This window comes from Rattus rattus, chromosome 4, assembly GCF_011064425.1.
Source record: "Rattus rattus isolate New Zealand chromosome 4, Rrattus_CSIRO_v1, whole genome shotgun sequence".
Classification (NCBI taxonomy): domain Eukaryota; kingdom Metazoa; phylum Chordata; class Mammalia; order Rodentia; family Muridae; genus Rattus; species Rattus rattus.
The window spans coordinates 92,689,343-92,713,805 of NC_046157.1; the positions used below are offsets into that span (position 1 = coordinate 92,689,343).

The window sequence follows — 24,463 nt, forward strand, 5'->3', positions numbered from 1 at the left end:
TGTAACATTTAGTGTTTTTTCTTTCTTTTTTTTTTTAAGGTAGTCATGAAGGCACTTTGAAGCATTTTTGTTAAAACAGCAAGATGGGGGTAAAAAACATTCGCAGTCTATGAGAAATGTTAGAAATTGAGAATTTTTACTTTCCAGTGAAATAATGTAATAATGCTACTATGGTTTCTAGTACATGAATGGATTTGTTGTTAAATTTAAGGACTGGAGAGTGTATAATGCACTTTTAGCACATTGTGCAGCATACTTGTTGGTATTTGCAAATGTACCCATTAGACAGGAGATGAAGCCTAGGGCCACAGTTTACATCACCTCAGTGACTGGCAGAGTCTGTTGTTTGAACTGTGGGGAGGGGCAGAGCACAGAATTAGCCATATCATATATATTTCACATATGTAAGAAGCAGTAATTAATGAGTGACAGATACCCTTTCAGGCAGTTCTTAGAAATTCCAAGTGTCAGAAATAGTTTAATAGAACTGGGGAAACCCGAGAAAGCATCTCTCAGGTAGACTTGATCACACAAGCGAATTTCCCTCTGTGGGTTTTAGTTTAATTCCTGATTGTTAAATGTCTGTAAACTTCTGGATTGAGTTTTGCTCATCTATCATGGTGCTCTTGTCCTTTTCTAACTCTGGGAGAAAACTTGAAGGTAACACTGGCATCCAAGGGTCCCAGGGGGCAAAGTTCAGAGAAGCATGTTTACCCACAACCAGGGACAGCTGCGGATGCCTTTGAAATACAGGAGGGTTGTGACAAATGGGCATAGCACACTTGAACACACACACACACACACACACACACACACACACACACACACACACACACACACACACACACACACACACAAAATGCGGCTCCTGCAGCACAGCACTTGGTCACCCCTATGCCCAGCGGGTAGTCCCGGGAGTCTCAGAAGGGAGAATTTGATCACCCTTCCTAGGGTTGGATGGACCTATGGAGGTTGGCAAGTGGGGAGCTCCAAAAGCCGCACGTCCCCGAGTGCGTCCCTGCACAGTCGAGCGCTTCTCAGTAGCAGCAGCCAGAGTGAGGATGTAGGCGGCTTGAGTCCGCCAGAGTCTGAACAAAGGGAGCCGTGGCCCAGAGGATGCTGAGCTCCTCACGCTCCACCCAGCTGCCTGGCGCGCAGGTAGCCCTGCTTTTGCTCTGCCGAGGGCTGTGTGTTCGAGGCCAGCACACAAAGACTCACTTCCTCCGGTCCAGCTTCCCAGACCGCCCTGTCCCACTGGCGGCCGGTAGCATTCCAGAGGCCACCACTGGGACCCTCCTGTGCTTGGGTGCCAGGTATTTGGGAGCAGAGGCGGTTCAGGGAGCCCTTGGAGCCGCTCAGCTGGTGAAGGCGGCGGCTGGGATTAGCTCGCCTTTTTAGGCAGCCGCGCCGCCCCACGCAGCAGAGTCTGCAATCGCTCTACGAGAGGCAGGCTCTGCGTCGCTAAAGCGTCCCCGCCTGCGCTGGCCGCGGGGCAAGCTACGGGCCCGGGCGCGCGAGGGAGGCCGATCAACTCTCCAGTGCCTAGCGGCTAGGTAAGCTCGGGTGGAAGATTGATACCGGGAGGGCGGGGGTTTGTGAAGGGCTCTGGGCGGACAGCCTCCGATCGCCTGTCCTCGAGGCCACCCGCAGCTGTGCCACCGCGGATTGGAACAATGAGCCACGCACTGCTAAAAGGCCAAGCTGCAGCCCGCGGCGGCACGGTCATGCCTTGTTGGAGAGGAGACCAAGCCAGCACGGGGTCGCCTGAGCCCCTAGCGAGGCCGAGCTTCCCAAGGCATCCGAGTGAGAGTAGGAGCTCTTGGTGTGCACGCACGCCCGCCCGCCCGCCAGCTCGCCCTCCCGCTCACCCTCCCTCCTGCTTGGCTGCCGGGTGAATAAAATGTGACCCTCATGAATCCTACTTGGGCACCGAGCATGGCTTTGGGGCACAGGTGTCGGGACAGGCTGAATGAGTAGTAGCACGCGGGTGTGCGAGGTCTGCGACCCGCTGTATCCTGCAGGAATCTCCTTGGCTAGTTGCACTGAGCTACAGAGTTAGATGAGCTCAGCTAACAGAAGCCAGCGCTGTGTGGGGAGAAACAAGACATTTCAAAGAGGGTGAGCCAAAGGAGAGCTTGCACTTGGACAGGTGGATATAGTTAACTCTGGGGATGAGGGACTTTGCTTTTGATTTGACGTGATTACCTGTGAAAGGAATTGGAGGTTTTTGTTTTTTGTTTTTTTTTTTAATCAAATTTCCCAGACCCATCTTCATGCAAATTAGCGCTTACAGCTTAGAGAGCATCCTGATTTCTCTCTCTCTCTCTCTCTCTCTCTCTCTCTCTCTCTCTCTCTCTCTCTCTCTTTTCTTTTTCTCTTTGTTCCTATAATGTTCAGGTGCAGAGGGCTTTTCGGGAGCCTCCTAAAATCAGTGTTTATTTTTATGAACTAGTCTGGCGAAAACTCTGTGTTTGGGTTGTTTTACTTCCCAGCGTTGAGAGTGGTTATGCGATGAATTCTTTTTAATTTGGAATACGGCGTCTATCTCCTTTGGACTTGATGTCAATGTGTTGTGGGGCCAGTGGAGTTAAACTCTTGGTTCAATGCAAATTAGGCTTTCCAAAGAGAGATGAATAGTGTGTTTGGAGAAGCTGTGCTTTCCAGGAATTTAAATGAGACTTTTGTGATTGTCTTCTAGCTTCTACTTATGTGTTTCCTGGGACATAACTTATAAGGTAGAGTTATAGAATTCCAAAAGCTCTGTGGGATGGGGAGTTATGTGTACCTGGATTTTGGTAAACTTTCGGGGACAGTGGGAGGTCCTGCTGAAAATTTGAAGAGAATTAGGTCATTTGGGGTGAAAATCATTGTCTCTTGGACTACTGAAAAGTCTGCTATGTAGGAGCATACTGTAGTCCTCCTGTGCACTGCCTTTTTTGGGTCAGAGACTCCTCGGCTCACTGAAACACCTTGCTTTTTGCATATTAAAACAAAACAAAACAAGAGCTAACAGGAATGACCTTTTCAATCTTTATTTTTCATGAGTGTTTGGGTGGCAAATTTGGGCTAACTCTTCTTTTCGAAGGAGAAGCAATAACGTGTGACCCTTAGCTGCTTTTTCCATCACTATTTTTTTCTGAAATGACAACCATTTTTTTTTTCTCATTTTGGTCTAATGTGTTAAAATAACTGGCAGCAACGGTGGTTGAGCATGGTAACAGAAGAAAAGACAACATTAATAGATGAATAGGTTCTTAATTTCACAAATCATGAGGATGCTCAGACAAGCAAAGAAATTGTCTGCTTCTCGCTCATGACTGATAGGAACTGGAGCATGCTTTGTGCTTAGTGAAGATGATGCTTCCTGGGTTGTGAGCTGAGTCCTTCAGGGAATTTTGATGTAAGTCTCCTCTTCTGATAGAGCTAGGAGCTCCACACTTTATGGTGCTGGTGGTAGGCACAATTTAGAAAGTGAAGGTGAGGATGACCACACACATCTAGAAGAGTAAGGCTGAGCCATGTTAACATCTGGAAATGTGTGACTGATGCAGTACCAGAAAAGGGCAGTCATTTGTGCTTAGTCCTGACAATGAAAACCAAGAAGGAACAGATTTGAATATCTGAGTACAGTCAAGCCAGATCTGATCAAGACGGTCAGGTTGAGTGGAAGTTGCAGAGAAATGTTGTCCATGTGTCCTGTTTCTAGGGCTTTTATTTTTGTCCTCATCTTCCTCTGAGTTTTGTTCTCTTTATGAGCAGATCTCTTGCTAATATTCTAACTGAACTCTTATCCTCTAGTGTAGAAAGTACCCAATCATTTTTTGTAAGTGCTGGCACACTTGTTCTTGGACTGGTGCAGCTCCTGCTTAGATTAATAAACCACAGGAAAGCTTGAAGACCTGCATTGCATGGGAAACTTAATTAATCTGCAGGTCTGTTGCCTCATTTCTGATAATCTAAATAAAAATGTCTCATGCATGATAATAGGATATAGATTTCTCTTAGAGTATACTGTACTATACTATTCCCACTACATTGTGCTTTTCCTTCTTTGGAATATTCTGGAGTCTGAACTTAAAATTTAATTGCTTTAATTAATTAATGTTCAATTCAATTGCTCTAATGTCTAAGCAAAATAAGAGTTTTGGTCACTACATGTTAAGTTTTAAACATTTTTAAGCCTTAAAAAACTCATTCTTCACCAAAGATGAGAATCATATATGACTATAAAAGAAACAATTTTATGAGACGAGACGGTAGTTTTGGAGTCATTTAAGAAGAAGTACACATTAACACAAATTTTCAGTGTTTTTAGCACCAACTATTGATGACAGTGCCAAAGACTAAATGGGTTGTGGATAATGACCAGCTACTATCAGTAGATTAACATTCCTGCAGTTTAGTAATGCACCCCCTCTCTTGAAAACCCTCCACTGTACCACTTTTGAGAGATGTGTTTTGTTTATAAAGGTTAGCATACCTTCAGCACAAAGACTAAATACAACACTGCGGAGAGATGATTTATTAGGTCTCTCTTCAAATCTGATGTACGTTATGATTCCAAAATCTCGGCACCTCTTTTAGCAGATAGTGAACAACTGCAGTGTAAAGTATATACCTTGTCGGCATGCAGAGTGCATTAAAATAGGGACTAGGCTGTCTTCAAGCTTTTCGGGGGCGGCTGATCTGGTCCAGCACTGCTGTTTATCTTAACCTGGCCACGTAGCAAAAGCTAGGTCTCAGCAGTGTCAGCCACTCTGGTGTACTGATGCAGGCTTAGTGGGAAAGAATGGGTCTGTGATAGGAAGTGACACCTGGAGGCTTGCTGCCACTCTAGAGCATGTTGTCTCTGCACAACTTCTGTAAGCCTGGTCTGCCTCCTGCTGCCACACAAACGGCAGCTTGTGTTTCTCTTTCGTAAAGAATTCCAAATTCAAGGTACAGTTTGGGCCAGGAGAGATGGAATCATGTGAAGATTGACTTTACAGTTTTGCAGTTTTGAAGAACAAAGTGATCAAGAAAGCTGACAGCCAGTGTCCTTGCAGTGACTTATCCCGGAGGAAGTCTCCCTGCACTAGGAGTTCAGTTTCCAGAGCTGTAAAGAGAAAACAACAGAGACCAAATCTACTCCAAATTGACTTCTGTTGTTGGATTCTTAAGATCAATAATTTAATGCTCTGGTGTACTTAAAATCGATTTTTCCGGCAGCCCCGGGAGACAGTAGCAATCCAAAGAATAATAATAGCAATCGATTTGCAGGTACTGTGTACCACACCCTGCCGTCTGCTTTGCATAGCATGAGAACTCTTTTCCACAAGCTGAGGATGTATCATTACCCTGTTTTAACAGTGAGAAGACTGGGCCTCAGAAAAGTGAAATGTCTTGACAGAGCTGGCAGATTTGCCCAAACCTTATGCTTCTAGGCTGTGCTCTGTGCTACGGACGAACACGAATGACCGTTGTCAAAATTGTGTCCAGCCAGAGATTGCTGCAACTGTGAGTTATCTCTTCCTCCATCAGGCTTGAGCTGCTGGGTGAGGCAGGTGCACGGGGTGAAGAGGAAGGCAGGAGCCCTCAGAGACCCTGCAAGCAGAAAGACATTTTTGAGTGGAAAGTTTGTAAATAGGTTACGGCATCTTGAGAATTCAGATAAGCAGTGTTAGAATGAAATTCTACCTGATATTAAGGAAGGCATACTGAATGAAATTCTCAGGCAAAGATTGTGTTGAAATTTGAGAAAGTTATGCATTTGCTTTGTATTATTAGGTAGTGTAGAGAGGGTGATTCTTTTTTTTCCCCTTTTATTGGATTTTTTTTTTTTAAATTTACAACAGAGAGTAGTCTTTTGGGGGCATGTAGTATTTTGGCTAAAGCATCAGTGAGTTCATGGTGGCAGACCCTACAATGCTGATTATCAGACTGTTTTCAGAACGTTATACTTCACACGCTGAGTTCTGCTCAGTGCTGCTTCTAGTTTGAGCTCAAAAGGAGAATGTTTTATTAAATTTCAAACAATTGGTTTTGCCTGTTTGAATTATACAAATTTTTCAAGTAGAGATTCTTTTTGTTTCTAGAATGACTTGGCTTTTAATTGAATTCTGGTAACATAAACCTCTTACATAATCCAATTAGTTTATTACTCAGAAATAAATCAAACCAGTAGCTTCCTGGAAAGCCTGCTGGTGAGGATTTTTTGAATTGTTATATATGACTGTGGATGGAAACTTAGATAACATGGAATTTGTTCAGGGTGGCTCACTCAAATGTAAAATGGATCTGTAGTGTATGATTAAATGAATGAACTTAGCTTTGCTATTGAGGAGGGAGCTAATTGTGTAAACTATGTTTTAAATCTTCCAAAAATTCCTGAAGCTGGGCATGGTAGTAAATACTTGAAATCCCAAACAATCTGAGAAAAGTATCAAAAATCAGTATTTAAATTTGTCCCTTCTCACTGAGAGAACATTCCTTTTATTATATAAATTATCCCTGACAGAATGATATGCTCTAAATTACATATGGTGTACAGAAAGTTAACCAAATGTGTCCGGTTTAGAGAACCTTTAGTTTCTTATCAATAGGACTTGTATGGAAATATATGTGTTAACTTATGCATGTGTATATTTATGGGGTGTGGACCTGTGAGTATTCTTAATAGCAAGCAGCATCTTCCGTGTGCCTTTGCTTCTTTGCATACAGTTTTGGGACTGAGGAGACTGATTCTGGAGAGGAGCGTCCAATGGAGTGACCTGATAGACCAGGACTGGATCACTGGTCCACGTAGGCTATTTTGCCAGGTTCCAGGCTGAGGCACTTATTTCAAATCAACATGAACTTGGTTAAAGAATGTAGGTGATTCATCCTCTCTCCCAGGAACAAAATATTGTTTGAGTTGTCCTAAATCTCAGTTTCTTCTAGCTCACTGTAGATAGTATCAGATTAATGAATTTAAACAATAACCCAAAGACTTTTGCTTTTTAAATACTACACTTCCTAATTCTCAAAGGAAATTCTTGAGTACACAAATGTACGAGTAAATGAAAGTGGTTAAGTGTGAAAGTTTTTTTAACTATCTGTAATATGGATGCGATTATATAATTTCCACTTTTGAAAGGGAACCTCTAACTTGACTCACAGTATAGTTAAGAGTTATTCTGTTCTGCATGTAGAAAATTAGTAGAGAGAAGACTTGAATTCATTAAATAATTTGTGTAGTTTACTAAGGTTTTCCCTCTGCATCTGTGAATCTTACACAAACAATTTGACCAACAGCTGTCTGTTTGGAAATAATTTCACAAAATTGTGTTTATCCTGGCCATATGTGGACTTTTTCTTGACATTATTTATAAACAACTCACCAGAACACATGTATAATCTAGAGAAGATTGAAGTAAGAGGATGTATGTATTTTTTATGAATATGCTGTCATTTGACATGAGGGATTTGAGTACCCAGGTGGTCTAGGAGCAGTGATTCTCAACCTTTCCAATGCTGTGACACTTTAGTACAGCTCCCATATTGTGGTCATCCCCAGCCATGTAAGTATTTTTGTTTCTACTTCATAGCAGTATTTTGCTACTCTTATGGATTGTAATGTAAATAAATATCTGGGTTTCCTCATAGTCTAAGGTAACCCCTGTGACAGAATCATTTGAATCCAAAGCAGTCATGAACCATAGCTAAGAAACACTGTCTTAAAGCAAATCTCGTGGTTCATACACCACAATAACAGTTTGGATATCATTAAATAAAGTATTTGAGGTAAGGGAGTTTCAAAAACTGGTTTAACCATGTAGAAAACAGATATCTGTATGTATCCTTTACATAACATCATTTCGCAGAAGGGAAACCCCAGAGGTTTCTTATATACTTCAATCTACTCTTTGAGTCACAAAGTTGAAGTATATTATGCTATATTATAAGCTTATCCTAACAATACACCATCTATTAGAAGAGAAGATTTAGTACATATTACATATTATTTTTCTTATGGAACAGTTAAAGGAATCCTGCACCAAGCTATCTGTGTTGTTTCTAGGGTGTGCTTAACTTAGTTTTCTTGCAGAACTGGCTAAGCTTAATCAGGTGTGTGCTGTACCTATTGTATTGGCAAGCATAACTTACCTTACCCTAAATTTCTCTGTATAGACTTCATCATCTGGACTGAATCTACATTGCACTTAGCATGACAGATATTGAATATGGCAGGTGAGTGAATGATATTGAAAGCTATAAAATGAACATGGGACTCACACTATGAGCCCAAGACCTCGCTGTCCAGTGTAGCAGCAGCACAGAGCCAGCACCTCTTGTGTTGATGTGCATCATTACTTAAGAAAATTCATGCACATGTTGTGTTACTTGCTTTCGTTTTCCTAGTATTACAAGTGCACAAGGATTGGCAATTTCAATATGGTATTAAAACACACCTCTTGTTGTTGGAGACCTTACAACAACGAAGGATCAACGAAGACCTTAGTAGGTATATAGTGCTCACATCCTTTCTACAACACAGCATAATATTAGCAAAACAATCTACGTACATTAACCAGGTAGCCTTCACATTGTTTCTAGAATGGCAAGCACCTAATAAGATACTTGTAATGCATATTTCGGGAAATAATGTTAGGAAAACAATCTGTTTGGGTTTGATATAGATGCAACATTTTGTGTGGGAAGGGCATGTATATTTTTTGTCCATTATTGACTGCATCTGTAGCTCCAGAACCCTTGATTGTACCTCTATGATCAAGTTCTTATTGAGCTGTCTAGTCTTTCTCAGAGTTGTTATTTAGTGACTGATCATGAATGGTATATGCTTGTAGAAAACATGGAGAAACAGACTTTATTGTCCCTGTTTGGTTTCTAATAGGACAGATGCATGTTTCCTTCCAACCCACATCAGGTTTAATCAACATGATCAACAGTTTATCATATTTTCTTGTAGAATTAAGGCAAAGTTAAATAGGAATAGAAGTATTGGCTATGCATTAAAAAGTTGAAAACTTCTGTAGTAGTTCCTTGTGAAAATTTCATAGTGAGTGTTACCAACTCTAGAATTGTTGTTTTTAATCATAATAACTTAGTTTTGTCACTAAGTAAACACCATAGGCTTTTTCTTTTTGTTGACTAAAATCAGATGTAAATTTTAAAGTGTTTTAAAACTACCATGTTATACTTTAATTATGAAGACAAAGTGCAGAACAAAAATAATCAGTGAAATTTGTATTTCCAACCGAATTTATCTCATAGGAATTGTAAATTTGAGATAATTTAATATTGGCAAATGGACATTAATACACAAATAGTTGTAGGAGGGATTTTGCAGAAGTCTAGCTAGAGTCTCCTAGGAAATATGGTAGAGAAGGTAGAAGCTAGCAGGGTGTGGATTCAAGTCAGATTGATTCTTTACCACTTGTCTCCTTAGAGAAGTTTTCTCTTATATTGTGGAAATTAGTAGAGTTTCTGAAAACCAATTCAGACTGTTCCAGGACATTAGCTTACTAACTTGTGCTAGAGTATGAGGAACAACTTTGAGAGACCTGTCTTTTTTACTGAAAGTGAGAGTGCAAAGGCATTTTTTTCCTCAAAGGTAGAAAGATGTCTTAAAATTTAATAGAGTAAGAAAACAAGAAAAGAGGTGCGGGGCTGGAGAGATGACTCAGTAGTTAAGAGTTCTTGCAGATGACCTGAGTTTGGTTAGGAGCATTTACATAATAAGGCTCCAAACTTCCTGTAACTCCAACCCCAGAGGATCTCATGAAGTCTTCTGGCCCCCTTAGCACTTGCACATATGTAATGCACATGTATACACTCAGGTACACACACACACGCACACACACACACACACACACACACACACACAGAGGAAAATAGAAAATCATGAAAAAATAAAAAGGAAATGTAATTTAGGCAATAAGGATAATGGTGGATTGCTTAATGAAGGTTAGCTGTAGTCAGATAAAGTTGTATGAATTTGGGATTCCTCTAAAGCCAAAACTGGCTTAAATTCCACTATAGCTGCAGATGTCCCTTGTAGAACTTTACTGCAGGCAGAAAAGCCTATATGCAGGAAGGATTTATGGCTGCCTCCTGAAGAGGAATCTGTGTCTGCTACCTGCTCTATGCAAGTCTAGCTTCTCCACAGCATGCCCTGGGGCAAGAGCTATTTAAGGGTTTGAAAACAAGTAATTATATGCCCCCCCCCTTTTCGATCCCTTTTCGTCTTCTAGGCACTGACGTTTATGGTTTCTGGAGGGATATTATTTCTTGGACTTCAGTCTCAGGTTCTCATATACTTTTAGAAAAATAGCGTGGAGAAATGGCTCCAATTTATGCCATTTATTTTTATTTCTACATGCTAATGGGGCACAGTGGTGAACGCCGATACATGTATACATGTAATGTTTTCCTCTTTTTTTGTTTTGTATTCTTTCCCTGTCCCTTTTACATCTATCTATATAGTCTGTTTGACATAGTCCTCTTATAATGTCCACCTTAGATGTCCCAGCCATTCTCAGTAGCATACAAGGCTAAGCCTCTGATATAGAGCATCAGTGGGATGTGTTTCAGTGTTGGGCCAGGCCATGGTCTCCACTTTCTTGCTATTCTTCCCATTCTCAGGCTATCTTGTCTCCTTTATAATTCCAAATAATTCTGGTTATTTCATGCTTCCTCTCCCTAACACCAACCACCAATTCTTACTAATTTTTCCAACAGGTATTAACACACACACACACACACACACACACACACACACACACACACACACGCAGAGAGAGAGAGAGAGAGAGAGAGAGAGATAAACACACACAGAGAGAGATATCCAGACAGAGACAGAGAGAGACAGAGAGACAGAGAGATAGAGAGACATAGATAGAGACAGAGAGATAGAAACACAGATAGAGATAGACAGAGAAAGACAAAGACAGTGAGATAGAGAGATGTAGGCAGAAACAGAGAGATAGAGACACAGACAGATATAGAGAAAGACAAAGAGAGAGAGACATGGTAGTGGGCTAGCTAATGGTCTTTCTGTTGATGCATTAACCACTACCTTCTTTCAAGGACCTTTACCCCTTTCTCCCTGTCTTGGCTCTAAGGATCTACATAGCTCATGATACTCAAGTCAGTAGGTGCTTCCAAAATGTTTGTTGGGTGAGTAGCTCTAAGGATTTTAGTATACTGAAATGAGGGCTGTCCATTCCTTAAATGTGAGATTTAAAAATGGAAGAGAGTGGGCAAGATATAGGCCCCTTATTTCTAGTCAAATCTCCATGGAGACAGCTCCCCACTTAGAACCAGAGTAAAGACAATGGGCTTAAGACAAGGTAGATCCTTTGGAATATACATTAACTTGTGCTTGAGAGTTTCTATTAATCATTTTGAAGAAACACCTTTATTAGCAGTATTGTGAAAACATTAAACCACTCAACTTTAAAAATTTTGGGGCAATGTAAACCTCAAAGAGGACCCTGAAATGCACGTTTATTTCCATAACTGTTACAGATAAGATTTGATGACTTTGTTTCATTCTTCAGCAACCCATTCAGAACTAAAGGATATGAGAAACTGGTAAATAATTAGAGCATAAATTGGGTAAAGTCGGTCCATGGAGGACTTATAAAGGCACATCTTCTTGTATTCATGAATACTGTATTAAAACCTAACAATTAGAACTGCACACAGTATCAGCACTTGACAAAGATAATAAGGCAACATTAGTGTGAATGAGTTCAGCAGTGCTTTGCTATTCGATTGCATATTTAATTTTCCCTGCCCAAATAGCTATTAGAATATGGGAAATTACCTTAAAGGCCCTGAAAAATTCTAGAGAGAGGGCCTTGACCCTCAGTTCAGTCTAAGCCCAGATCAGAAATATGACACCTTTACTCTTCAGCCTGAGGATATGCTGTGATGTCCCCTGAACCACATCCCCTGCACACCATGTGTTCAATGCACAGTTCTGACCTTATTCTGCCAGTGCTCCCTGTGGGAGCCAGATACATTGATGAGAGACTGAGTCAAGGGTCAGTGTGCATTAGAAGGGGTCAGTCTTCACCACCACAGCGTGTTAGAGTGTGTCAGGAGCTCTCTGTCCAATTATCTTCCTGGACTCCTACATCTCTGAGTCCTAAGCAGTCTGCATTTCCCTCCTTAGTATCTGTGTAGTTCAAAAGGTCAAGTTTCAACTGAGAGACTGCCTGAGACTTTCGAGTTCATTAAAAGGGATATGTTGGTCACTCTCAGTCTACAGTGTTGAAAATTGGAGACATTGAATGACCGTGAGTGGGAAATGATGCATTTACTAAATCGCACAGGTGGGATTAGAAACAAAGAAAAATGTATAGAGCTTTTCTATAAACTCTTTCACTATTTATGATGGACTAGATAGGTTTACTAGGAATGAAGAGGAGAACTGAGGTGGACCATCCGACTGTGGAAATCATTTCAGTGGCATTCATAGTCACATGAAGTGCTAATGGCATTGTGTGGTTTAGCTATTAACTGTTATCCTCCAGGATGTCACAGTATGGCAGTGCTGTTGTTGTCTGATGGCCCTACCAGCACCTGGGCTGTACCATATGTTTCACATCATAAAACAATCTCAACTGGCTTTGAATTAACACAGAAAAAAAAAGATGCTTTAAAGTTAAGAAAAGCAGTTCTTCTATGAGGAGTTTGGGTGGGTCCCAGAGCATCTTTGTGTTGCTGTTATTCACAATAATGTGTGAAATGTGAAACTCTGGAAAAATTATTTCCTGTTTCGTAATAATCTTAGATCTCTGTGTATCCCAAACCCTTTTCTTTTTCCTTCTGAGTCATGCTATGCCAGCTTAATAGAGCTTGCATGGCCAGCTGGTTTCTGTGTACTTTTAATTATGTTGTTGTCGTTAACAAGGATTTGATAAGAAGATGTGGTTAGAAAAGTCTGATACTTTTGTTCTGGAATATTGGTGCCAGCTAATAAAGCCTCATCTTACACTAAAGCCAGCTCATCAACCAGAGAACAGTATAGGAAAGCAATGAGCATAGACACTGACAGAGCCTTCGAAATGATGCCAGGCGTGGGGGAAAGACGATGACTTGCCTTGCTTGACAGCTCCCGACTGACAGGTTGGTGGGTGCTTTGCCCATCTATTTGCTGGATTTTCTTTTTCTTCTTTTTCAACTGTATTACAGTCCTGGGGCAGTGAAACCATTAATTTCACATACTATAAAAGTGGCCTTTGTTTGGGGGAAATAAAAGTCTTTTCTTTGAAAGCTTAGGATGATGTGTATTGTGGAGTTAGTTTTCTCTGTGTCTGTCTGTCTGTCTGTCTGTCTGTCTGTCTGTCTCTCTCTCTCTGTGTGTGTGTGTGTGTGTGTGTGTGTGTGTGTGTGTGTCCTCCCACTATCTCCTATCTCCCCACTTTTACCCAGAGGAATATCTATACAGAAGAGTTCTGGGCAAAGTGCAAGGACTCCTAGGTGACAGTTGTGTAGACCTGGCCTGGCATCTTTTGCCAGTGTTCTGTAGAGGAACCAGAAGTAAGTTGTGTCCTTCAGCCACCTCAGGAGCAGTGCCAAAATGCTACCATTCTTCACAAATAGAGGATTGCGTGTACTAGCCCTGAGGTTAGGAATCTCGGGGACAGGGAGTTCTGTTCCATGCTTCTTCCAACCTGTGATGGAGGACATCATAAGCCCCAAATCTACTGACAGATTAAATCTTAGTTGGGCCCTGCTGGGTCAAGTACAGAGCTTAGCTGTAGAGTTGATGAGAAAGCTCTAAAAGCAAGCAAATGCCCTGTTTTCCCCAGGCTCTTTGATGTTCCGGAAAGACTTAACTGGTAGGTTTGAGGACCATATGCCTATTGCCTAGAGGCTAGATAATGGGAGGGGGGTTTAGAAACATTTTAAATCATCAGTAGGTTTTTCTCTTAGTATCAAGAATGTACTGGAAATCATGGAGCTCCTCTTCTCCCACCTCAGTTTGGAAGCTTTCTAGGGCAGGAAGCTTACACACAATTTAAGAAGCCAAGGGAGTGATATTTCCTCCTGGGAGGAAATGGTGAGACAAAGTGTAGTTTCTGCCTATTGTGAAAAAGTTGTCACTTTGGCATCAACTTGGTTTTCTCAGTGTACCTCAATGATAAGCCCTGCACATAGAAGCTACCCAGTCCAGCTGTTACCCTTCGTGGTGGGTTACAGATTTGAAAGGTACTGTTGCCTTCCATATGTGGAATTCTAGGGCTCTTCAGCTTCTTCCTGTCCTCCCTGTTCGTATTTCATGGATGTTACCACCTCCTAAATCCCTGCAATATATCTCCATTCAAAGTCCTTCAATCATGAGAACTTGTTTAATTAGCTCTTTTTATTAGTACCTATTCAGTGTTCTTCACAGATTTGTGTCATGTGCTGATTGGAATTTTGGTTTGTTTGCTTGCTTGCTTGTTTGTTTTTCCCCAACTAGACACAAGCTGAGCTAATGTGGGTAGTGGGGGGAACCTCAATTGAGGATACGTTTTGATCCAATTTGTTCTGTAAGTAAGTCTGTGGGGCAATCTTTTTGATTAATGATTGATATGGAAAAGCTTGACCTATTTGGAGATGTGCTACCCTTGGGCAGGTGACCCTGGTGTGTATAAAAAAGCAAACTGAACAATCCAGGAGGAACCAGCCAGTAAGCAGCATTCCTCTGTTGGCTCTGCTTCAGTTTAGAACCCTGCCTTTGGCTTTCTACTTTGAGTTCCTGCCTGACTTCCCTTCAAGACAGTCTATAAAATGTAACCTGAAACCAACCCCTTCCTCCCCAATTTGCTTTGGTTATCATGCTTTATCACAGAAAATGTCATAGTCACAGTGGGTTCCTTAACACCTACACTCTTTTACATGTATTATTGTTTTGCCACATCTATGCCTGGTGCCTGTGAAGGTCAGAAGAGGCCATTAGATCTCTTGGGACTCATGTTACAGATAGTTCTCATCTTCCATTTGGATGCTTGAAACCAAGCTTGGGTTCTCTGTAAGAGCAGCCAGTGTTCTTACATGCTGACCCATCTCTCTCTAGCCCCTATGTTCTTTAAACTTACTACCAGTAAGTAGAAAGTACAACAGAAGGTAATGCACTCCATTACTTTGTTTTTCTTCTTGAAATATCATCCACCAATTCATACTTTTCAGCCATAAGTAATGCATTTGGGAGCAAGAAGGTTGGAAATTTCTCTCCTAAAAGCAGAGATAAGTTGTGTCTTCAGCCAACTCTTTGTGGATGGGAGGATGGCATTTCCTTATATTAGGTTTCTTCCCACAAGTTTAAAGTCACCCTTCTCCCTCCCCTGGAAATTTTTGCTGCTCTACTGTTTTTCTCCAATCCACCACAGGAGTACTTCAGGCATGGCAGTACTGACCTCCTGGAAAGTCAGCAACTAGGGGTACTATTGCTTTGGGACCTGCACATAGATATTTAGTTTCTTATGACCAGTTTTAAACATATAACCTATGAAGTTTTATTTTCAGTGTAGCTGAGGTCAGAATGAAACATTTCATCAGAAACCTTTGTCTCTGAGTTCTCCCACCTGTGAAAGTGCTTTGAGAGCTCTAGAGAGAAGCCATGAAAGAGGTCCAGGCTCTACTTAGCAGGTTTGGGTTCAAGTCCTAGGGCACTGCCTTGAAGAAATTTGTGAATCCCCCTCCCCTAATGTAGTATTTTGTTGTTGCTTCTCTTCATCTTTTTTCTCCTATTTTTCATCTTCTTTCTTCTTTTAAAGTAAATGAAAACAAAACCAACAAAGCAAAATAGAATAAGTACCTCTGTAACATAAGACTTTTGTGACATGCAGTATTTGGAGGGGCTAGGCATAATACCTACACAGGATTCAAGATCAGCATCCTTGATCCCATTTGGAATACAGCAAAATAGTCCATATAGCTTCAGCAGGCTTGGTTACACCACATGTAATTTTTGTTCCACATTAATTCTTTGGATAATTCCTTGTTTTGTGAAGGTACTTGCGGTTGATGTAACTTAAAAGCCAGATGGTGGTTTTGAGGGGGAAATAGAAGGAAAGATTTGTGGTGGAAATCCTCAATTTTGCTTCTCCTTTGGAACTGCAGTGCACAGATTTAATCCCTTACCTCCAGTGCACATCTGGTCCTCAGTGCAAACAACCCTTTGAAACTTAATGCCTCTTAGCAGCCAAGGGCACTTTCCTAGCTCCTCTTTCCTGTTTGTACAGTGCTCTAAAAGATCAAACCTGCCAGGATGTACAGCTTCTGGGCAGAGAGGTCATTAAATACAAGATGAGCCAGAGAAAGGCTTTGAGGTTATGTGAAACTTGCCATGTAAATGAAAACCTTTTGTTTTCATTGAAGTTATCAGAGGTGACTTTACCATACTTCTGTCTGAAGTTGCAGGTTAGGCTGATGTCCCCTGTTTGCCAGTTAGGTGTGTCTAGCGTTCAGTGAGTGGATGACAAGAGCTCAGCTGAAAGATACACAGAAAATCAGGGCAGGTCAAGGGGATGGGTTGTTTGTTTTGAGGAGTCCAGATTCATCTCTAGTAGTGGGCAACTTGGAATCGCTCTGCTTGAGAAACCATGCTGCCATTTGCAAGAGATGTATGTGGGATGCTGGTCAAAATTAGTTCTTTTTAAATTTTAGGTTTATTCTAAAAGCAGGAAAAAAAGTTCCTGAAAGCAAGGTACCACTCTATGGTTTACTCTTTAGTGCAAGTTGTTGACTGAGAAAAACAAGTGAGAAAGAATAGGAGGGTCCTGGTTCCTTTACAGTGTATCTGTTTCCTTTTGCTGTGGAAGCAACACATGGTTCTAGCAAATAGCATGGCCTCTTTGGCAGTTGGATCCCCTCTTGCCATAAGGTAGCCTGTTTACCTTGTATTCTTCTTCATGCTTGCAGAATTCTGTGTATGTGGCTGGCCAAGTCCTGTGCACCAGGATGTCGATAAGTGAATAGGGGCAACATTTGTGTGGGTGCACAATTCTCATATTGCTAGGACCTACTCTGCTCAGATGCCTTATTTCTTTCTCTTCCAATTCACATTATTTGCAGAATAAAATATTCAGACAGTAGCAGGAAGCATTAGCTAGTAGGAGCCTGCTAAGCCTATGGTTCCAGGTGACTACACAAATGACAAATCAAGTCTATCAGCCCTACTGACATCTCATATAATCTTAGACAATGTTATTTCTTCTTCATGTATCTTATATGTGCTATCTACAGCAATATGCATTTATAGATTTCTTTCTATGTTCTGCTCAGTGACATCACATTGTTAGTTTGAAATAATAAACAAACTAACAAATGCTAACAGCCAGGTGTTGTTCTCTGCCTCTGTCTCTGTAAGAGTCTAATAACACCCTGCATGGGCGAGGGGAGGGGGGAAAGCATCAGCAAGCAGCAGAGTTGGAATATAAATTACGTTTGGACAATTTGTTACAAGTTGTAGCTACTGTGGCCATTACAGAAGCCATTAGAGAACATGAAAAGAAAAAGTAAATGGAATGGTCATTCCCTGAACATTGGCGAAACTTTAATTGCCTTTTGTCTGAAGTCTGATTAAAAATCCTCTTCTAGATGTGCTAAACTGTTTGAGAGACTACATTGCTCTTGCAGTTGGAGAAGCTGCTCTATGGCTTAATAATCTTCTCAATTTGATAAACTTAATAAATGAAAACGTCCACACAAAACAAAGTCCTAGGTTAGAAGTAGGTTTGAATCCAGATATTCTTGACTCAAATGTCATTATCTTTGCTTTAGGCAATGAGGATATGAACATATTTAGTGTTGTGGTCGTGTGACATAGGAGATGGAACTCAGGGCCACACATGTACTACACACATGTTTTATCTTTATTCTACAGTTTAATCACAGGAGGTAGTTGCTCGTGAAGTGCTGTGAGTGTAGGAAGGGATCTAGGAAGGCCAGGGAAGGTCTGAGGAAAACAGCACATGCAAAAGCAGTAAGTATGTGCCTGGAATCCTGTGTGGTCTCTTGGGTTGAAGGGAGATACTGGTTTTGGTAGGGATACTGGGAGTTCACAGATTGAGATCACACTGACATCTGTGGGTACTTTGTTAATTTCAGTCACTGTATGGAAGTTTTTCTGTTCAACATACTGTGGGAAACTGTCCAGAGTGCTAAACCAACTGAAGCACACCTGGAGTGCATCTTCCTCCGATTTCTCTCACGCCTCTGCTCAAGTATGAGGATTTCCTAAGGAGACTCCTGGACCATGGTCCTAATCTGGTGAGTCTTGAGTAGAGCATGGGGTGGTGCATTTTAAACAGCTCTGCTTAAAGACTCCAAGGCAGCATCAGGAACCACACACTGGGAAGGCGCTGTTTTACAGCTTCTTGGATGTCCATGTGAAAAGAAAGGACAGGCACTCAATGGCAATCATCTTCTCTGCTCCTCTTCACTTTACACCCAGTCTTAATGGAGCTCTATGGTTGCTGTGAAAAGCTATGAGCCATCAATTATTCTTCCTAGCTTACAGCTGAGAGGACTCATCTTATTTATTTATTTATTTATTTATTTATATTTATTTATTTATTTATTGGCCCAGCAAAAGGATGACATGCAAATTCGTGAAGTATATCATGTACTTTATATTTTATTTTGTTATCTTTTTAAAAATGAATGGATGGATGAATCAATGAATAAATGAAAACCTAGCCCCTAAGGTAAAGGGTAACAACTGAACTGGTACTTACACCTGCTGGGAAAGGAGAAATCAGTTTTCTCTAATAGAATGACACTGGATGTGTCAACCACTCCAGAAAAGGCCTCATGGAAACTTACCTTCTGATAGATCAGGTTAATCCAGCAGCACCAGTTTTTCCCATTAGCCCACACTAGACCCAGACTTCTAGGTATTTTGCTAATATGCTTTTCTTGGGTGCAGACAGCCTGGGAGTGGCTATTGTCAAACTGTTGTAAGAATGTTACCACACGGTGGTCTTCAGGAACAGCCTCAGAAACATGGTGCTTTCAAGTCTGGTGGGGGCACCCCCTGTGCTTGCCAAATGACTCTGAGATATTTTTTGTTGGAATAATTCCTCTCTGCTCACAATGAGTAGCCACATTTTTGAGATTTCTTGGTTTCAATTCACAAGGCAATAGTTCATAAGCTGCAGTTACTTTGTAACCTTTCCACCCTCAGGGAACTGCATTATATGACAGTGAACAATTTGAAGTTAGAGCACCTAGGGGCAGTCATAGCCATCTCAGTTAGAGTACACACTAAGGTTTTTGCACAACCCTGAACATAACTAGTGGTACTTTTCGAAGAGTGTATCTCTATCATTAAGTGACATATGACTGTGTCCTGGAACACCACTGATGGTTTCATCTATCCATTGGATAATGGGTTCATATACACAGATTAGAGTTATAGAAGCCTTGAGTACTTCTGTCATTTTGTCCATTGCTTGCTGCCAGAACAAAACTGAGGCTAAGAGAATGAACATGATTTCAGATCCCTGTGCTTTCTTTTTATCTGCATCCAGCTAGCTGAGTTACCGTGTGTAATTTTGTCCCTCCCCCACAAAGATGAGAATGTTAGAGCTTTGTAATATCTACTCCAAAAGCTATGACTCTACTGATAGCTTATTCTTTGGTCTAAGACAAAATATTTGCATGTAAGTCACATTTCCATGGCTCTGCCCTTATATTCATTTATTTGGAACCTGGGACAACAGGAATGCATTTTGCAAGTCAAATTCTTTAGATTTAAATAGCTCAGTAATTTGGTTAGCCCAACATTTGCTCACATTTTTTGTTTGCATGGCTGTCTGTATTTGGGGATGCTTGCCCCACATACTGCTTCATATTTGTCCCTCGGTTAGAATACAGCTTCTATTCTTCTCAGCCTGCTTCCCTGTTGATTCTATTTAGATCTGAGACTTGATCTTATTAAAGAACTGAAACTAAAATTTCATTCTAACAAAAGAGGAAATTGAGCCAGAAAGCATATAATGTGGTGTAAACTCAAAGTAGCCATATATGACTTGAACATTGCATTCTGAAAGAGTCAGATCATTTTGGGGAGTGTATTTTTCCCTCGGAAGAAAAAACTAGCCTTGCATTGTTTGGAAATGAATTGTAGAAACAGGTTTTTATCCAACTCCTCTGACATTTTAAGTGAAACTTGACTGATGAATTCTGTGTTTCTTTGATAGACATCATAAACATTTTCCTTTTTCAAAAAGCAATCTAGGGCATGTGTATTTTTTGTGTAGTGAAAGCTGTGTTAAAGTCGAAGTAAAATAGATGCTACAAACATTTGCAGAGGAGGAAAAAAGGCTTTTATTTAAATAGTTCCAAGAGCAGAAATAAAATGAGCAAAGGCAACTCATGAAAATCATGGTTGCTTGTTGGTGCACGGCAGTGGCTTTAGCACATCATTTAAGCTGTGTGTCACCTACGGAATGATATCTAGTAATTTTATGTCTGAATATAAGTGGACTGCAAAGGATATTTATTGAGTGAATAAATAAATTCTGCTGCAAAAATATGAAGCATATTCACCATGGATATTTGATTCAGATACATACATTAATAGGTTGTCATCTATATACTTAGTTAAGAGTATTGTACAATAAGCATGAGCTGTTTCAATTATTTATAGAATGTGTTCAAGTGACTCAAGTGTCATGAAGACCATGTTGCTGATTATCATAATCAGTCTTTCAACTGATGAAGATATTCTATGTTATCTATTTAATTCCCAAACCTTTGCATAGTATCTGGGCATTTAGCAAATTCCCAAGGTGTACGTGTTTGTGTATGCATGTGTATGGTGTGAAAAAATTTGTTTGAAATGATTGAGACCAAACATGTTTCAGATTTCAGATGGTTTTGACTTTGGATTTTTAAAATATGCAAATAGGGCTCTTGGGAAAAGAGACCCATGTCTAAACATGGAATTGTTTTATGACTTGTGTGTATCTTATAGACAGAATGAAGGCAATTATGTGCCAGATATTTTGTGCCTTTTCATTTTTACCACAAAGCATTTACAGAAGTCAAGGTTGAAAATTTATGCTTGGGGGGGTGGGGTAGTCCCTTGAAGTTTCAACTGTTGGCACATTCTGAATTTTAGATACTTAACCAAATTTTCTCTCTGTGTAAATCAACATTTTCTTATATTTGTGGATGAGCTTTCTCCTCACTGTGCAAGTGGGCGATTTCTATGAACAGGTCAGAGAGCTTTACAATAAAGAAAAAGGGTAGGCTTCAGAAAAAACCCTGTTTTCACCACTGGTGGATGGAAAATCTTGGATTCTGTGGTTTGAAGAGAACCTCCTTCTCCTTTGCTGTGCTATGTCTGTGTTATCTTGAGGAGTTTCAAGTGCAAAGTTCAGTTATTTAACCAGGATTATTACTTTATCTTTATGTTACTCTTTTACTTCTACTACTAATGTATCAAAAGCAGATTAACCTCCCCCCCCCAGCCTATTCTGTGTGATTGGTCAAAGTTGTGGCTGTATTATTATTTTTCTTTTTTTTGCTGATTCTATGTATCGCAATTTAGACTTCTGAAAGTCATAGGTGCAGTGTTTCAAAGGTGTTTCCACAAAATCATGTATAGAGAAGGGTCTCTACTGAGATCCAGGGAGAGCACTGCAATCTTCTGTGTTCAGTACACCCACAATACAAGTGTCGTGACAGTCTTGACATAATGATATGCTTTACAGACCGCAGCATGTCCAATTCATTTTATGTTTGTGAGTTTGGTAACAGGTGACTGCGTCTTTGAAAGGGGATGTTAAATAAACCAGAACTTTACCAAATTACAGTGCATGATGTCTAGTTCTTAGCTGTCTTAGCTCTTCATTGTTTCCCCACTTGAAATCCATTCATGAATCTAACTTTCAACATCCATTCCTTCCCAAGTTAAATACTTCAATCTTCTTATGACCTTCCCAGAATTATGTCCATCAGTCTTATCAAAAGCCACTTCTTTCATTTCCAACTTCCTACCCTGGTGAACTGTCCTAGGCACTGGGGATGAGTCTACAAGGGAGTCTGTACTCACTCTAGAAGAAAAGTGGGCAACAAACGTAATTTCACGGACAGTGTCAAAAATGAAAACAAAGCCTGGGCAGACGGTACACAAGAGAATTGGCAAAACACTTCTATTTTGGTAAAACCAAAAGACAACCATGTCAGCCTAGAGAAGGAAGGTATCAGGTAGAGGAAAAGGCCTCTGCAAACTCTATATGGGCAACAGGGGTTTAGCAAAGGAGCAGAACAGCACAGTAGCGCTACTGTGTGGGAGTTACTTAAGCATGGGGTGTTCTTTCCAGACCTTCCACTGCACCTGACTCTTCTGTTCCAATTTCCATTCTCTCTTTCCAACAATAAGGGATCACTGAAGCATGCTCATGGTATGAAGCGTGTGTCATTAGGATCTAATTTTCCCACATCACTGTTCCATTAGAAAAAGTTACTCAGTCCTTCCCTGGTCACTGCACAGGAGTATTATAGGATGTTCATGCTTGCTAACATCTGTGGATGCATAAGTACCTTATATAAAATGACACAGCATCTACAGAGAATACACCTTCTTACATACTTTAATCATCTAGGTGATTTACAATGCCAAATTTAGTGTAGGTGAATAGTTGTTATTCTGTATTGATTAGGGCATAATGACAGGGGAATAATAGGCTTCTATGTGGTCAGTTAAGGTAAAATTATGTTCCTAAATTATTTTCAATCTACAGTTGATTTTCTTCATAAATGCTAAACTCATGGATATGGAGGGCCAGATGTTCTTTATCTGTTCAGCATTCTGCAGTAGGTGCTTAGGTTTCTGAAGAAGAATGAGTGAAAAAAGCAGTAGGTGAGAATGTGATCTTTATCTAGGCTTCCTGTACACCTGTGCACAAAATCACCTGGTGCAAATTGGACCAGAATACTGAAAAAGAAAATCTGGCCTACCCTAAGGGGCTTCTCCACCCATAGTAGGGTTGACTCTTACTGGCACCCCCTCAGCCAGTGCTACTCAAAGTTTGTCTGAGGACAAAGAAGAGCCTCAGAGTTCAGAACTTAAAATTTAACTGTGAAGTATCCTCAAAGCCCTATTTTTCATACTAAATATAATTTTTGTATATGTGCCTTAATATAAATGTAATGTTTCTTTCTCATGGTCTTTACCTGGGAAGTCAAGACTGGCTCACCCTTTGACTTTTATGGATGAGTCATCATTAAGGACAAGGTGTTAGTGCTTTCATAACATCATAGTGTACCACTGTAATATAATTACTGGATCTAAATATTGACAGTGGATTATATAATGAAAACTGAATGAATTTGGTAAAATACCCTAATTTAAAGTATTTTCTCCAATACACTTCTTTCTGTTGACTACTTAACATCACTGTGAACCAGACCTTACCTATCTCTGGTAAGTCATGCCATGCAGCACTTTTTGTTCTGTTTTTTTTGTTGTTGTTGTTTTTTGTTGTTGTTTTTTGTTGTTGTTTTTTGTTTTTTTTGTTGTTGTTGTTTCTTTGTTTTTGTTTTGTTTTGTTTCTTTGTTTTTGTTTTTGTTTTGTTTTGTTTTTCTCCACACCTGAACCAACCATATGCACAACAGTTTGGGATGCACACCCTGTGGCAAACTATCACACCAGCATCATGTTGTCTCAGTGGGTTGAGGACTCCTTTTGTTTAGGAAGAACTGAGGGGTGGAAGAAGGAAAAACAGTTGCAACGGGAAAGGTTTCATTGTCCCTGGAGTTCAGAATGTACTACAATTTCTGTATCCATTCCTCTGTTGAAGCGCATCTGGGTCCTTTCAAGTTTCTGTCTACTATAAATAAGGCTGCTATGAACATAATGGAGCATGTGTCCACATATGTTGGAGTATCTTTTGGGTATATGTCCAGGAGTAGTATAGCTGGGTCCTCAGGTAGTACAATGTCCAATTTTCTGAGGAACCTCCAGACTGATTTCCAATGTGGTTGTACCAGTTTGCAATCCCACCAACAATGGAGGAGTGTTCCTCTTTCTCCACTTCCTACCCAGCATCTGTTCTCACCTGAGTTTTTGATCTTAGCCATTCTGACTGGTGTGAGGTAGAATCTCAGGGTTCTTTTGATGTGCATTTCCCTGATGACTAAGGATGTCGAACATTTCTTTAGGCGCTTCTCAGCCATTAGATAGTCCTCAGTTGAGTATTCTTTGTTTAGCTCTGCACCCCAATTTTAATGGGGTTATTTGATTCTCTGGAGTCTAATTTCTATATATTGGATATTAGGCCTGTATCAGATGTAGGAATGGTAAGGATCTTTTCCAAATCTGTTGGCTGGCTGCAGTTTTGTCCTAATGATAGTTTTTTTTTGTTGTTGTTGTTGTTGTTGTTGGTTTTTTTTTTTTGTTGTTGTTGTTGTTTATTTGTTTTTTTGGTTTTTTTTTTTTACAGAATCTTTGCAATTTTATGAAGTCCCATT

General features: G+C 40.4%; 1 protein-coding gene across 6 annotated transcripts in view; it reads left to right on the forward strand.

Moving 5' to 3' along the window:
* Positions 1-867: 867 nt before the first annotated feature.
* The window catches only part of St6gal2 (ST6 beta-galactoside alpha-2,6-sialyltransferase 2), a 91,789-nt gene continuing 68,193 nt past the window's right edge, over positions 868-24,463 (forward strand). For 2 of the 6 annotated variants that reach the window (XR_004387700.1, XM_032900831.1), the window contains exon 1: positions 868-1,553. The gene's annotated coding sequence lies outside the window, so the exon portion shown is untranslated. Of the gene's footprint in view, positions 1,554-2,061; positions 2,119-5,349; positions 5,497-7,760; positions 8,209-24,463 lie in introns of those variants that run through there. The other 4 variants (XM_032900832.1, XM_032900834.1, XM_032900836.1 and 1 more) reach the window with 4 other exon arrangements.